General features: G+C 55.4%; 1 protein-coding gene and 1 long non-coding RNA gene across 2 annotated transcripts in view; both read left to right on the plus strand.

The window, feature by feature from the left end:
* LOC102483877 (rho GTPase-activating protein 22) overlaps nucleotides 1–14651 on the plus strand; it is an 89906-nt gene that overhangs the window by 20875 nt on the left and 54380 nt on the right. The gene's annotated exons all lie outside the window — the stretch shown is intronic.
* Nucleotides 10120–13092, plus strand: LOC102471955 (uncharacterized). Its single transcript, XR_334454.1, has 4 exons — nucleotides 10120–10317; nucleotides 10626–11365; nucleotides 12572–12884; nucleotides 12982–13092. It is a non-coding gene; the product is annotated as an uncharacterized LOC102471955 (long non-coding RNA).

A 14651-nucleotide genomic window follows, 5' to 3' on the forward strand; every position in this document is an offset into this window, starting at 1 on the left:
CCGCCAGCAGGTCCTCCGCAGGGTGAGCCCGGCCGGTGCCCGGCGCCGCCTCTGCGGCTTAACCGCCCGAGAGGGACCATTCATTCTCTTGGCCGCCTCCGTCACTAACTTGGACCGAGGGGCCCTGACTCAGAGCTTTCCAAAAGTCGCGGCGGAACCTGCGAGCGGAGCTGCTTGTGGAATGCAGCAGGCTTGGAGCGCGCCCAAGCCCAGAAATGCGCGGAGGATGTTGGCGGCCGCCTGAGGTCGGCCTCCCCAGGGCATGGCCCGACTGACTTAACCCTTTGCTGGCGGAAAAGACCCGGAACGTAGTGGGGCCTCCCTTTACTGCAGGGCTTCCTAAATGCGAGGACCCTACCCAGCTTTTTCAACATGCAGATTCTCGGGCCTCACCATGGCCTCCTGGGTGGGCTCAGGGGAAGGACCTGCAAAGCTGTGTGTTTAAGGAGTTCCTCAAGAGACTCTGACCAGGTGAGTCCGGGAGGCCTCGCGTGTAAGCCGCAAGGCCAGGGCAGGCTCCCCAGATGAGCGCCAGGACAGGTTTCTCCGAAAGTCTCCTTGGGTGCAGATAACGAGGAGGTGTGAACTGGCTGGCGGCAGGAGGGACTCGGTCCAGGGAGAACGCTGCGGCAGAGTGCGGATGTGTTTCTCGAAGGATTTGAGGAAGCCTGTAACATGTCCAGTTATTAAACAGAAAACACTGAAATGGGCCCCTACAGTTAGACAGGACGTGCGGGGGCCCTGGGAAGTGGAGCCCAGTTCATCCGCCGCGAGGTAATAGCTGTGGTTGGCCTTTTCGCAGCCTTTTCGCACCCAATGGGCATTGGGAACAGTTGTGTGGATCCTTGTCCCAGAGCAACAGTCTGCCTGGCATTTTAAAAGGAAAAAAAGGAACTTGGGCTGAGCCCATGCACCCCACTGCACCGTGGGCATAGGCAGGACCTCAGTGGGAGTTGGTCTGGGTCTGGCTGCAAGCTCCCTGAGGACAGAGTGGAGCCAGGCCAGGAAGAAGCTCATTGGCCGGCAGCGTCTGGCAAGCAGGGGTGGTCTTCATGGCCCCTCCCGGGTAACAAGGCCTCAGATGGAGTCTGTGTCCTGGAAGGGTGGGCTTGCCCATGCGCGGTCAGGGAAGGGTAAGCCCCGGGAGGGAGCCAGGGCGATGTCCTCCTCCTAGGTCTGTCTTCTGGGGCGTGGCTCCCCAGGGCTAAGCTGTTCTGGGGAGAACAGGCCTGGTTTTGGAGTGTTCCTCAGCTCGCTCCTACCCTTCCATCCCCCCAAGGGACACTGGTCGTGACAGCCTGGGAGGAGGGATGCTTCTGGAATGCCCATGGAAATGAGCAAAGCTGGCCAAGTCTGGGGCCAGAGCAGCGACAGCCTTTGCTGGCAGGGAGGAGCGCCCCCATGAGGTGGGAAAGCCTTTGGTTCATGGAAGACAGCCTTTGTTTTACTTTGGTAGAGGGGCTGTGTGCTCACTGCGGAGGGACAGAGAGAAGGAAAATGCTAACGCAGCGCCGTGGAGGATGGTCACGCTGCAATCCCTTCTCCGTCTCTCCTTCATATTTGTTTTTTTAAAGCGAACATCTCCAAGTGTGTCAGTGCCGTCGGCTCATCATGGATTTAACCCCGCGGCCATCTGGCTAGGTAGCCCACGGTTTGGACAGCATTCACCGGAGTTCTGCAATAAGCCGAGCGTGGTGCTTTTCGGCCCAGTAACCCTCAATGCCGTGGGATATTAAAGTGTGGAAGGTCCCTTACTGCCGCCTCCTCGGAACCGTTGACACATTAGTACTGTCGCTCCTCTCCAAGTCAGGAGGAGGGTGGGTGCAGTTTTCAGAGCTTTGACCAGGAAAGGGCAAAGCTTTTCACAAGGGATCTCATGGCACAATAGCTTTGGACACGGTTTGAGAAATGCTGCTTAGTCCATTCTCTGCTGCTGTGATAGGAGACCTGAGGCTGGGTAATTTGTGAGCATTTGGCTCAAGGTTCTGGATGCTGGGGAGTCCCAGATCGAGGGGCTGCACCTGGTGAGGGCCTCAGGCTGGACGTGCCATCGCTCGAGGACTCACCTGGTGAGGAAGTGCCACAAGGCGGAGAAAGTTGCACTGACCTCGCCCCTTTATCTGAAAGCCTCCCGCAGTCACTGACCCCCTGTCCTGATAACAGCATCCATCCTCTTATAGGCCCCACCTCCCAGTTCGGCTGCCATGGCAGTAACATGTCAACCTGAGTCTTGGGGGGCCTTCAAGCCACGGCAGCTACTTGAGACATTAAATGATGCAGAGCACAGCTTGTCTGCCCGCAAGGGGTTCGCGTGTGTTTAGCTGTCGTGAGCTACCTGCGGGGGTACCTGGCTGCATGCTACGCGTGTGTTTAAGGTCGGAAGAGAACCCATCAGCCCCGATACTGCTGCCCTTAAAGCAGAGTCAAAGCAACAGCCGTTCTCACTGATTTCATTCTTGGATGATAACAAATCAAACGTTTACAACAGGACATGCTAACATGTGCCCCTGTGTAAAAGCGAACCCAACAAGGCAGAAAAACCCAGTCCTCTGTTCTGTGAAAATGCCGGCTCCAGAGTCACGTTCGTGGTGACATCAAAGTGCCGTTCGCGTCTAGAACCCTGGGCCTTATCCAGAAGCCACTTGCTCTCCTGTGGCTGCAGAGGGGAGGCTGACAGCTACAGGAGGCCTGGTGGGCCTGGGGAGGGGTTGCCACTGCAGGAGGGGCATGGGCTGTGATGTTAATTGCACTTAATGTCACCTGCAAATAGACCTTTGTAGTGGCACACTCCTGGCTCCCAGATGCTCTCGAGGGAGGGAAAGGGCAGGGACCAGATCCGATGTGTACGAAAGGATTGTGCTCCCCTACAAGCAGACGGCCATTGTGCCCGCTCTCAGGCCACCAGCCTGGTTTGATTCTGAGGGACGTTTCTAGATGTGTCTCTGTTGAGAGCTCCACGTGAACCTGTCCAGTGGCCGATTGTGCTTTCTTCAGCCTTGCCTTGTTGCCCAAGGTTGAGACTTGAGGAAGAAGGTGGTCCTGGAACACGGCATTGAGCCAGCTGTGCTCAAGGCCGCATGGGGCAAGGGCAATGGCTGTGTCCCCTGCTGCCACCCGATCCCCAAACACGCAGAGGCTCTCTGCTCTCGGCTTCCTACTGGTCCCATCACCTGGTGCCCAGTCTCCTGGGTTCTTGCCCGCTGTCAGGTCCCCTTCTCTCCCCAGCACCTCACCCTCCCTTCAGTCACTTGAGAACCCCGCCCATCCTGTGCCCCTCCTGGGCTGCCGGCACAGCCTTGCCAGCCCTGCCAGCGCTGCCAGCCCTTCCTCTACTTTGACTGCTTTCTCCCTGCCCAGCCACCTGTGCTGTGCAGTTTTCACCTTCCAGCTCTGACTCCCCAGGCCCTGAAGGTCGGGACTGACCCGAGCACACTGCCCCCCAAATCCTCCTCTCCGCCTCTGCAGTGCCCGTCTTTGGCCTGCTCATCCACAACCCCTCACCAGACCTCTAGCTGCAGTCCCGCACTCCTGCCGGGCCCTTCGCCAGGTCTCCTGGCCCTCGCTCCTGCCCCCTTCATTTCCCACCACCAGAGGCTGAGGCTCCTGTGATCCTGCCCCCAGGACACCCGGGCCCCAGGCAGGCCCAGCGCTGGCTTCCTGACTGCTCATCCTTGTCACTTCTGAGCCACTGCCTCTGTGCCAGCCACACAGTCCCTGCTTAAACCCTCCCTCCACCTCACGGCCCTTGCAGACTCCGATGGCTTCTGGGCCCACCTCTTTAGAAGGCACCAAATTGCCAACAGGCAGCGGCAACCAGGCCTCTCCCATGCAGGGGCAGTTGTTTCCTGGGTACCCCCACCCTGCACCGGGGATGATGCGTGGGGAGGGCGCAGAGTCTGCCCCAGTGTGCTTAGCGCCCGGCTGTGTAGACACAGTAGCAGGCGTGACACTGCCAGCTAGGAGGTGCAGGGTGGGAACAAGCTGGGGGAACTGGCTCCCACCCAGCCTGGGCCTTTGGGAACACCCAGACCAGCTGAGTCCCGAGCTGAGTCTCACAGGAAGAGGAGCCAGCCCAGCAGGGGAAGTGGGCAGGGGCTTGCCTGCATGCCCGGGGTGCCCTGGGCCGAGGTTTCTAGGAGCTGCAGCTGCCCGGCCACTCCTCTACTCCTGCCCCTGGTACCTGCACAGACAGGTGCCCTTTGGCCAGCTTCTGACCACCCACTCTGCCCCGTTGCTGGGAAACACCTCAGGGTCCCCAGTCATTTCCCCAGCAAGGCCTTGCTCAACACTGCCATTGCCTGTGTCCCGGCTGGCTGATCGGGCCACCTCTGAGCTCTCGATGTTGTCCTTCTGATTTGCGGTCCCCAGGTCCTGCTGGTTCTATTTCCAAGATACACCTGCATCCTCCACTCATCCCTGTCCCATGTGGATGCCCCCCTGTGGCAGCCAGAGGAGCCGTTCAGGTTGCCCGCCTGCTCTCACTGCCCTGGCCCAAAGCCTCAGCGGCCCTGAGGGTATTCACGTTGCCCCTGGGCTCTTCGTGGGCAGCCAGTGTGTTCCCAGTCGCCCCACACGCCCATCCTCCAGCACCCGGTCTGCTCCTGCTGCCCCGGTGCCCCGCGTCCTCCCTGCCTGAAGTCACCTTGCCCCTAGAAGGCCCCAAGTTCGTCTGGGCCTAAGTGCCCCTGTTTGAGAGGCTGTCTTGGACTGCTCGGGCTGCTGCAACAGAACATCTTAAACTGGGTCATCGACAACAGAAAATTAGTATTCCCGTCCTAGAGGTCCGAAGTCCAAGACCAAGCCAGGTTCACTGTCTGGTGAGAACCTGTTCCTCACAGACAGCATGCATTTGCCTGACAGAGACAGAGAGACAGACAGACAGAGGGGGCGAGGAAAGCGCGCCGTCGTGGGGAACAGCCAGGCCGCAGTGTCTTCCCCTCTATTTCTGCACCGTCGGGATGTCGGCCACGCACGGTCACACACCTGGTGTGTTTTTCAAGCCCCGAGGCCTGGGTTCAGATCCCGTAGTTGGCCACGTGGGCCCCAGCTCCCTTCACCATGCCACAGGGCCAACCCTCAGCCTCTTTTAGGGGGCACTGACCTCGTTCATGGGAGCTCTGCCCTCATGACCTATCCGCTTCCCTAGAGCCTCGCATCGGCATACTCTTGCGTTCAATTTCAACTTGTGAACTTTGGGGCCACCGACATGCAGGTCGTGGTGCAGGCCTTCCCTGGCCCTCTTATTTGCTCACTCGCCATCATGCATTTTTCCTGGAAAATACTTGTCTCGGTGCAGAAATAAACGGGGCATTTCTTAGCAAAATCTGCTCTTGCCGAGTGAGCTAGACGCTCTCTTGAGGCGAGGGCAGGCTCTGTGCTTTGCTCGAACCAGGAGGCTGGCCGAGGCCAGGCAGTGTGGAGGACTCGTGTCTGACCTGACACCGACGGCAGCGCAGAGCCGACGTGAACAGGTGTGAGGTTGGGGAGTTAGCGTCCTGGGGAGTTAGCCTCCAGTCCTGCCTGTGTCTGAGAAGTGTCACTCTTCGTGACCTCGTCCCCATTGCAATGTCCAGGACCGCAGCCCTGTGGTTTCCTCTAGAAGGGAACCAGCCTCAGGCAGAGAGTTAGTTCCATTCCTACCTGTGCCACCCCTCACCTCTCTGAGCCTCTGAATTCCCACCCATAAGTGAGGACAGGCATCTGAGTCCAGGGGCTGCCAGAGAACCTGGCCATGTCCTCGCTCCCCCTTCTACTAGACGGGTTACCATTCAGAACCTCTGTTTCTCCATCTGCAGAGAGAGAAACGGGCAAGTCTGGATGACCCCTAAGCTCTCTGGAAGCTCGGGCCTCGGATGATTCCCTGAGGAAAAGCGGAACTTCTCTGTGTTCCTGGCAGTGGGCATTACGAGGCTCAGGCTTCTCTCACCTGCTTGGAGTTCAGGGTCCTACAGTGGAGGGGTGGAAGGTGCTGGGGCAGCAGGGCTGGGTCAGCGGCCCTCCTTTGACTGAGTTCATGAGCAGCACATAGCCACCACACTGCTGGTGCCCAGATGCCGGGGTGACTTTGTGGCTCCAGAGAAGAACCAGTCCTAGGGTTGCCCAAAGTTTCTGACCTTGGCCATTAGGGTAGCAAGCCTGCCAGAGCCTCACGGTCCTGACCACCTGACCAGAGCGGGAGGAGAGTGTCCAGAGCCTCACGGTCCGACCACCTGACCAGAGCGGGAGGAGAGTGTCCAGAGCCTCACGTTCCACCACCTGACCAGAGCGGGAGGAGAGTGCCCAGAGCCTCACGGTCCGACCACCTGACCAGAGCGGGAGGAGAGTGCCCAGAGCCTCACGGCTGGGTCAGCGGCCCTCCTTTGACTGAGTTCATGAGCAGCACATAGCCACCACACTGCTGGTGCCCAGATGCCGGGGTGACTTTGTGGCTCCAGAGAAGAACCAGTCCTAGGGTTGCCCAAAGTTTCTGACCTTGGCCATTAGGGTAGCAAGCCTGCCAGAGCCTCACGGTCCTGACCACCTGACCAGAGCGGGAGGAGAGTGTCCAGAGCCTCACGGTCCGACCACCTGACCAGAGCGGGAGGAGAGTGTCCAGAGCCTCACGTCCGACCACCTGACCAGAGCGGGAGGAGAGTGCCCAGAGCCTCACGGTCCGACCACCTGACCAGAGCGGGAGGAGAGTGCCCAGAGCCTCACGGTCCGACCACCTGACCAGAGCAGGAGGAGAGTGCCCAGAGGCAGTTGTTTCTTGTCCTATTAGTCTGAGTCCTTGCACCCATCCTTCCTCAGGTTTCCTAGGACCAAAATGGGGAGCATTCAAATACCCCAAAATACCCCTCTGCACCCCCTCCCCCAGCTCTGTGTAGCTGAGTCACCACCTGCCTGAGTTGTCATCTGTTAGGCTCTCTCCCAGACACCCCAGACTCTTTTGACAGCTTTATTGAAACTCAGCAATTTTTGGTATATTTACGGAATTATGTAACCATCAGCAGTCTAACTAGAACGTTTTCATTACTCCAGAAAGAAACCCCGTGCCCGTTAGGACTCGCTTCGCTTTGCTGAGACAATGCCCCCACCTCGCTCCCGTGGCCTGCAATTGCAGGCAGCACTGAACTCCTACCGTACAAAATGCAGCCTTTCACAATGGCCTTCTCTCACTAGCAGCATGCCTTTAAAGTCATCCACGTACCGCAACTTCACTCTTATTTATTTCTAATTTGCCAGAATGCACGCACTCACTAGAGAGAGATAAAAGGCGGGTTGTGGGGAGGGGCTCATCGTCGCCTCCCCCCGTGGGGGATGATCGCACTGCAATCCCTTCTCCTCTATTTCTCCCTCTCTTCAGGATTTTGGGCATGCACACACATACACCTGGCATGTTTCTCATGTGCTCAACCATGTGGGTAATCCATTCTATGGTCTTCCACATGGATCCAGCCTTACTTGAGCAGTGCATTACCACTCTAACACCAGACTGGCCCTCTTTATTCCTTTTCATGGCAGAGTAATAATCCATAATATGAGTATACTACATTTTGTTTCATCAGTTGATGGCATTTGAATTGTATTTTGCTAATTGAGGATTTTTTGTCTCTGTATTCATAAGGGATAAGTTCTGTAGTTTTCTTGCAATGTCTTTGGCTCTTTTTGGTATCAGAGGAACACTGGGTACATGGAAGGAATTGAGAACTGTTTTCGCCTCTTCTGTGTTGTGGAAGAGTTTGTGAACTTTCATATGAATTCTTTTTTCAGTGTTTGGTGAAATTCACTGTGGTCCTATACTTTTCATTGGGGGAGTATTTTATTAATTCATTCTCTTGTCAAAAGTTTATGTAGATTTTCTATTTCCTCTTAAGTCATTTTTAGTAGTTTGTATCTTTTTAGGAAATTTTGTGGGCATACACTTGTTCAAATTATTCCTTTATCATTCTTTTTATGTTGTACAGTTGATAGTGATACCTTCTCGTTTATTACTTTTTTTAAGTTTTAAAATTTATTCATGATAGAGAGCATCTACATGAGAGCAAAAGAGAAATGCCCCTAGAGCAGAGTCTTGACATACCCCTATCCCTTCCCCCAGCCCTCCAGCTCATTAGGTTCTTGGGCACCTGTGTATACACCTGGCATGTACACCATGCACGCCATGGACTTTGCCAGGGATCTGAGCCCCTGGTCAATTACGTGGCTCCCAGCACTGCAGTTCAGAATACTACTGACTGTGCTACCAAAGCGGAGCCCATTTAGTAGTTTGAATTTTTTTCTTTTTCTCTTGGACAGTGTAGCTAAAGTTTGTCAAAACTGATGAACTTGTGAGAGAATCAATGTTTGTTTTATTTTCCCAATTGTTCTTCTAGTCTTTATTTCTATTCTAAATTATTTTCTTCTGTTTAATTTAAATTTGGTTTCTTCTTTGTGTAGTTTTTTTTAAGATATAAAGTTAGATTATTGGTTTGAGATCTTTATTATTTTACAATATAGGAATTCAAAGAGGCTGTATGTGGGTCAGGAGCATATTTGCCATAAGTTCCCAGAATCAATCCATGTTAACAATGGCCACCTGGGTTGGGGAGGGAGCAAAACAGGTGGTTATACTGCATGGTATACTGTATGGGAGAAGTGGAGGGCAAACAAGATGTCAGGTTGTTTTTTTTTTGTTTTGTTTTGTGTTTTGAGAGGTTTTTGCTATAAGGCACATGCACTCGCCAGAAAGACAGAGACAGAGAGACAGAAAGCGAGAAATCACCCCCAGGGGGGATGGTCACACCGCAATCCCTTCTCCTCCATTCTCCTCTCAGGATCTTGGGCACGCACGCACACGCGCCTGGCGTGAATTCTAAGCCACCGGGTCCAGGACGCGAACCACGGTCTACTACATGGGAGTCCAGCGACATAGCCATTACGCTAACTGCTGGTTCCCAAGATGTCAGTTTGAAAGACGTAGGGCTCCTCAGCCACGCTCTTACAGATCATTTTTAAAATCCATTTGCCAGTCATTGACTTTTTGTGGGGTTATTTAATTCATTTATATTTAATGTAATTACTGACAAGGTAGATTTATGTTCAACATTTTGCTGTTTTCTGTATCTTATTTTATTTATTTTTTAGGTTTTTGCCACAGGGTGTGTGCATTTGCCAGAGAGACAAAGAGAGGGAAAGTGAGAAATCACCTCCCAGTGGTGGTAATAATCTCTCCTTCTCCATTCTCCTTTTGAGATTTTGAGCATGTACATACATACACGTGCACTTGGCATGATTTTCAGGCTGTCAGATCTGGGACTTGAACTGCACTCAACCATGCTGGAATCCAGAGCCTTAGCTACCACTCTACATGCTAGCCTCTACTGTCTTTTTATGTAAGATATACACATGCCCATGGCTTCTAGATCTTTAAAAATATGTCAGTGCTTTTCAAAACTCCCCAGCGGTTGTCTACTTCCTCATTAAATTTTACATTTTAGCCAGCTCATTTGCCCCAGTAGGTATCATAGCATTAGGCAGCTATATCGGTAAAGATTTACTGTGGACTGTTTTTGACAAATGCCCTGAAATCAGAGTGAGCTAGGAGTCAAGATAAATAATGACAGTGCTTTTTCAAGGAGCTGTAAGATAGATTAAGTTGGGACAGTGCTCTAGGTAAAAGCAATTTCTAGGATGCTTACTCATAACAAGGGATGGGAGCAGGTATAGACAGTCCCTGACTTAAACTGTTTGGACTTGCAAGTTTTCATCTTCATGAAGTTGCAAAAGTGATACGCGTTCAGTAGGAGCCATACTACGTGGGTACGACACTGTCTTGCAAAGCTGGGCAGTGGCACCCAGCCATGACGTCCGCCACACGATCCTGCTTGGAAAGAGCTGGTACTCCACAGTGTACTGTGTTGTCAGTGTTCGTTGGACATCGTGTTTTGACATCCTGTTATATTATGTTAACAAAATGCCTGATTTCGACTACAGTATTTTGGGATTATTTGAGTTTTACTGGGACATAGCCCCACCAGAAGACAAGGAGCATCTATACTCAGGCCTTATTCTGGAGGGACCTTGGCCGTCCGAACTAAACTTGACCGGGTACTAGGTGGTACCTTGGCAGCCGTTGAGGTGCCTGCGAGTCTGGCCTCAAGGATGCAGAGTGAAGCGTGGGAGGCTCATGAGCTTGGAGCGGGGTAGCTCTGGTTCCGAGTTCCGGTTCTGCCGCCTGCTGTTTATGGTGTCTTGGAAACAGGTCACTTTTCTGAGCCAATGAGGGATACCTTTGTCGATAAATGGAGCTATAGGTGACCTCAAGGATGAAGTTGGCCTCTGTATATCAGGTTTTTGGTAGGCAGAAAATGCCTGATAATGGGAATGGTTATTCTTTGGCTGGAGGCTTAGGGTGAGACTGAAAAACGAGGCCAGTGTGGTTTTGTTGAAAATGTGTAACACTGGGCCAGGCCCTGTCCTGGCGAACTCCGTGTATGAGTTCATCTCGTCCTCGCAATAACCCTCCAGTGCCTTCTGTTAGACTTGTTTTAGGGATGCGGAAACAGGTTGGATCCACCCGTGGTCACTCAGAGCTGATTCCCATCAGACTCTCCAGCCCCAGAGGCCACCCCAGTAACCAGGACTCTTGTGTTACTTCATTTTAGTTCCACACAACGTGACAGCACACATTCGCCGCAACAGATACAGGGGAGAGCCCCGAAGTTCTGGAAGAAAAGCAGCCCTTTGCTAATGAAACTCGAAACCAAAGGTCTGAGGCACCCTGGATCCCCACCAATTTAGGAAGAACCAGGGGTCAGGCGTGGATCAACGGCTTCTCCTCTGTGGCTTCAGCCAGGCCAGGTTCCTCTCTGCGAATTAGTCACTTACAGTCCCTCAGAGTTCCTCTTGGCACCAGGGGTGGGACCTGTCCCTGGAGAAGCCACTTTTCTGCCCCCTCATCTGCTCAGGCTGTCCCTCGGAATGAGGGCTAAGTAGACCTAGCGGGGCCTGTGCCTCAGCCCTTCACTCTCAGCTCCCCCAGTGACGCCGAGAGTCCCACAGCAGCAGGAAGGGACAGTGTTCGCCTAACCTGCCAGGGCCCCGTAGGAGCAGCACCCTCTCCACCCCACTCCTGTTCAGTGTTTTATGACTTAGACAGCTGGTCACGGTTGGTGACATCGCAGTGGCTGCTGCCACATGGGACCGTGCACGGATATGCAGAGCCCACAGTGTACACCAGGGCTGCAGAGGCCCTCTGCCCCTGCCCTCCAGCCGCCCAGCCCCACCTCTGCAAGGGAGGGTCGGCATCCTGCACCCGCACCTGTGGCACCCAGATCCCTCCCTGCCTGGGAGCTCTCTCTGCAGCCATGGCCGGTCCAGGTGACGCTTGCCAGGACTGCGGGAGGTTTGTATAAACGCTGGAAGATGTCTGTACGTCTGCCCCAGCCTGCCTGGGGTTCCTCGGGGCCCCTACTATCTAGCACCTGAAATGTTCAAGGCTGGCCCGGCAGGGCTGCTTAGACCCGCTGAGGCCCAAGGCCCACTTCCATTCTGAACATCTGGGCCTGCAGAGCATTGGCAACCCAGCCGGTGTCAACAACTTCCAGGGACGAGTGCCCCTGAGCGTAGGAGCGGGGAAAGAGCTCTAAGATTAGGCAGCTTAGATTTCCCCAGCTTACCGCTGAGGAGAGTCAGACTGAGGGTGGCCTGTGTCACTCCCCAAGGTCACACGGCCTTGTGGTCAGAGCACCAGCCCCTCGGGAATGGAGGGTGCAGGATGGACAGCGTGAGCTGCAGGCAGGCCTCCCTGGGTACAACTCCTGGTCCCAGCACTGTGACCTGCTGTGCTTCCTGGCCGGGCGAGCATCGCCTCACAGGGCTGCCGTGTAAAGGCGGAGGAGGACTTGGTGGGGTGCGTGTCCACCAGCGCCCCGCAGTGCTCCCCACAGAGCCGGGGCACCTCTAAGGTAGTGGGGTACCAGATACCCTGGCAGTCACCTGCCAGCAAACAGGCCACTCTCTCCCTCTCCCCAGTCCAGGCTGAAGGCCTAACAGGGTCTCCTCTGGTGCAGAGCTCCAGGGAGGGTCGGTGGGCCACGGTCTGAGCGCTGCCCTCGCCCTTGCTGGTGATTTTTAGGGTGTGCTACACAGGCTTGGAGATCACCCTTGCCTAGCCTTCCCACTTTCCAGATGACTTTTGTTTTAAAAACAAAACAAAAGTCAAAAAATACCCAAAGAGAGGAAATGACTTGCCCAAGACCACATGGCAAGGGAGTGGCCCGGCTAAGCTCCCCCTAAGGCTCCGAGCCCTGCTCTGACGAGGCTGCCTGGCCCCATTCTAGTTTGGTCCCCTTGAGTTGCACACGAGCGCCACACGAAGCTGTGTTGGGACCTTGCAGCGTGGGAGTCGTGCTTCCGGTTCTAGGTAGTGTGGTGGGGTGGTAGCTGTGAGACTCGTTCAAGGAAGGTGTGGGGCTGGGGGAGCCTGGTGAGGGCACCACCCTCACAGGCACCTCTAGGACAGCCCTTGGCTGGGGCCTGGCTCAGGATATGTTAGAGGTCTGGCCTTTCTCCCTACGTCACCCTGTTGCTCTTGCCTCACGTCTTTCAGTGCTTAAAGTGGCTCTGACTTGAGCCTCCCACTTAGCTGCAAGCCTCGGCCGTCCCTGTTGCCCTGCTCCCTGCACTCCGACTGACAGCCCGAGTCTGTAGTCACACCGTCAGAAGGGCCCTCCTGCCCTGCCCGCAGCCGGTGTTCAGAAATGCTCTGTGCCCAGAACGCGCCCAGGCGCTAAATAAATGACGGTGGTCTTGCACGTGGGGGAGAGGTCGATGCCCAGGAGGGTTTCCGGGCCTCTGGTTTCTCCGCCCCCCGCCCCCGCGCCTTTGGTTTCAGAGGCGTGTGGACATCAAGGCTCTGAGAGGTGAGTAGCTTGTTCTGGGCCGCCCAGATGTCCCTGGCGAAGCGACACGAGCCCAGCTCGGGCTGGCTCCACAGTCCAGCTCTTTTCTCTCCCTTAGCTGTCTTCCAAGTCTCCGTGATGGGCTCCCGGAAAGATTCCAGTCACTCACCCTTGACTAGTGCTATGGGTCTTTGAGGTTCCTCTGGCCCCAATAAAGCAATCTCTGATGAAAATGCAAAGTCGCCCTTCCTTCCTGCCCACCCCCGCCCGACCCATAGGGCATCTTCGGAGCCTGGAGATCCCCGGAAACCCAGAGCAGCAGGCGCCTCCCATTATTCAGAGGGGCTGGGGTGGGGGACCCCACCCCAATAAACTCCAGGGAAGCCACTCACAGAGGACTGGGCTGCGTGGGAGGGCCCGGGAGGGTCTGGGGAGGTAAGGCTGCATAGCCCCGGAAAAGGCCAGGGTCACCCGCCATCCTGCCAGGCCCTCCCCTGTGAGGCCCCATTGTCCCGGCTCCCAGGCTGGCCTGCCTTCGCCTTCCTAGCACAGCATTCATGAGCCAGGCTCTGAGGCCCATTCTGAGCTGGGGCTATTTGTAGAATCTTCTTAAAATACCACAACAGCGCCATTCACCACGTCTGGACAGCCAGCAGTGGGGGGCGGGACAAAGCTCCGCTGTGCCCGCTGCCAGAGGGCGCCCCTCCATCCCAACGAGGGGCATGCTGGCCCACCCTGTCCTGGGCACACCTGAGCCAGGCCCTGGAGGGGCCCAGCATGAACTCTGCTCCGCTGGCCATGAGCACACTGAGCCAGGCCGGCCGGCCGAGTGCACGGTAACACGCCTGCCACCCTCAGCCTTGGCATTAGACTTCACCAGGACACACTCCGTTACAGCTGGAGTGATGGACCAACGGGCAAGAGCAGTGAGCCAGAGTGGTCGTCAGGGACCTAGGAGAAAACAGCATCCCAAACCCCAGGCGTGGGCGTTTGTGGGGGCCACATTTTATCCTTGGGTACAAAACAGGGTCCCCACCAGCTGCATGCAGATTCTCCCGCCTCTGAGGCAGCCGCAGTGCATCCTTGGGCATGCTTGCTCTGGCGATGTGAGGAGGGTCACTCTTAGCAGTGACCCATGGTTCCAGGGGTGGGCAGACTTGAGGGTTTTCCCTGCTGTCGGAGCTTGGAGCCTCCCCATGCTAGTGGGCCATGCCCAGGTGGCACCTCCCAGGCTCTTTTTCATATCGCTGCCCGGCAGGGCAGAGCTTCCCGAGCCCTGTAGCCTGCAGGTCTGGCTGAGCTCCAGGCAGCATCCCCATCTGTCCCCACCAGTGTGCCCAGAGTCGCTGACAGGACCCTTCCCTGGCAGGAGAGGCCAGTGGTCAGGACCCAGCAGCCCTCCTGAGCTGAGGCGACGGCCAGAGCTGCTGTTTTTGCGTGTGTTTGTAAGTACGGCTGGGCTGACGCCATAGCCTAGCGGTTAAGAAAGCCTGACCCCACACAGCCAACTGCAGTTTGAATGCCAGCCCTGATGGTTGGAAAACACGCCTTACATGCCCCAAGCCCCCATCGAAGCATGCTCTCCCTGTCTCGGAATCTGTCTCTGTCACTGTGTCGCTCTTTGGTGAGCTCATACATCATCTGGCAATAAAAAATGAAAAAATAAAAAGTATGGCCATTTGTCCTCTCAGATCCCCAACTTGTCCCCAGTGACAGATGGTCACAAAGGACACAGGTCACTTCCTGACCAGAGGTGAAGTCGTTACTTGTACCTGCAGCTGGAAGAGC

Source organism: Tupaia chinensis, unplaced genomic scaffold (genome assembly GCF_000334495.1).
Source record: "Tupaia chinensis unplaced genomic scaffold, TupChi_1.0 Scaffold000221_1, whole genome shotgun sequence".
NCBI classification, from domain to species: Eukaryota; Metazoa; Chordata; class Mammalia; order Scandentia; family Tupaiidae; genus Tupaia; species Tupaia belangeri.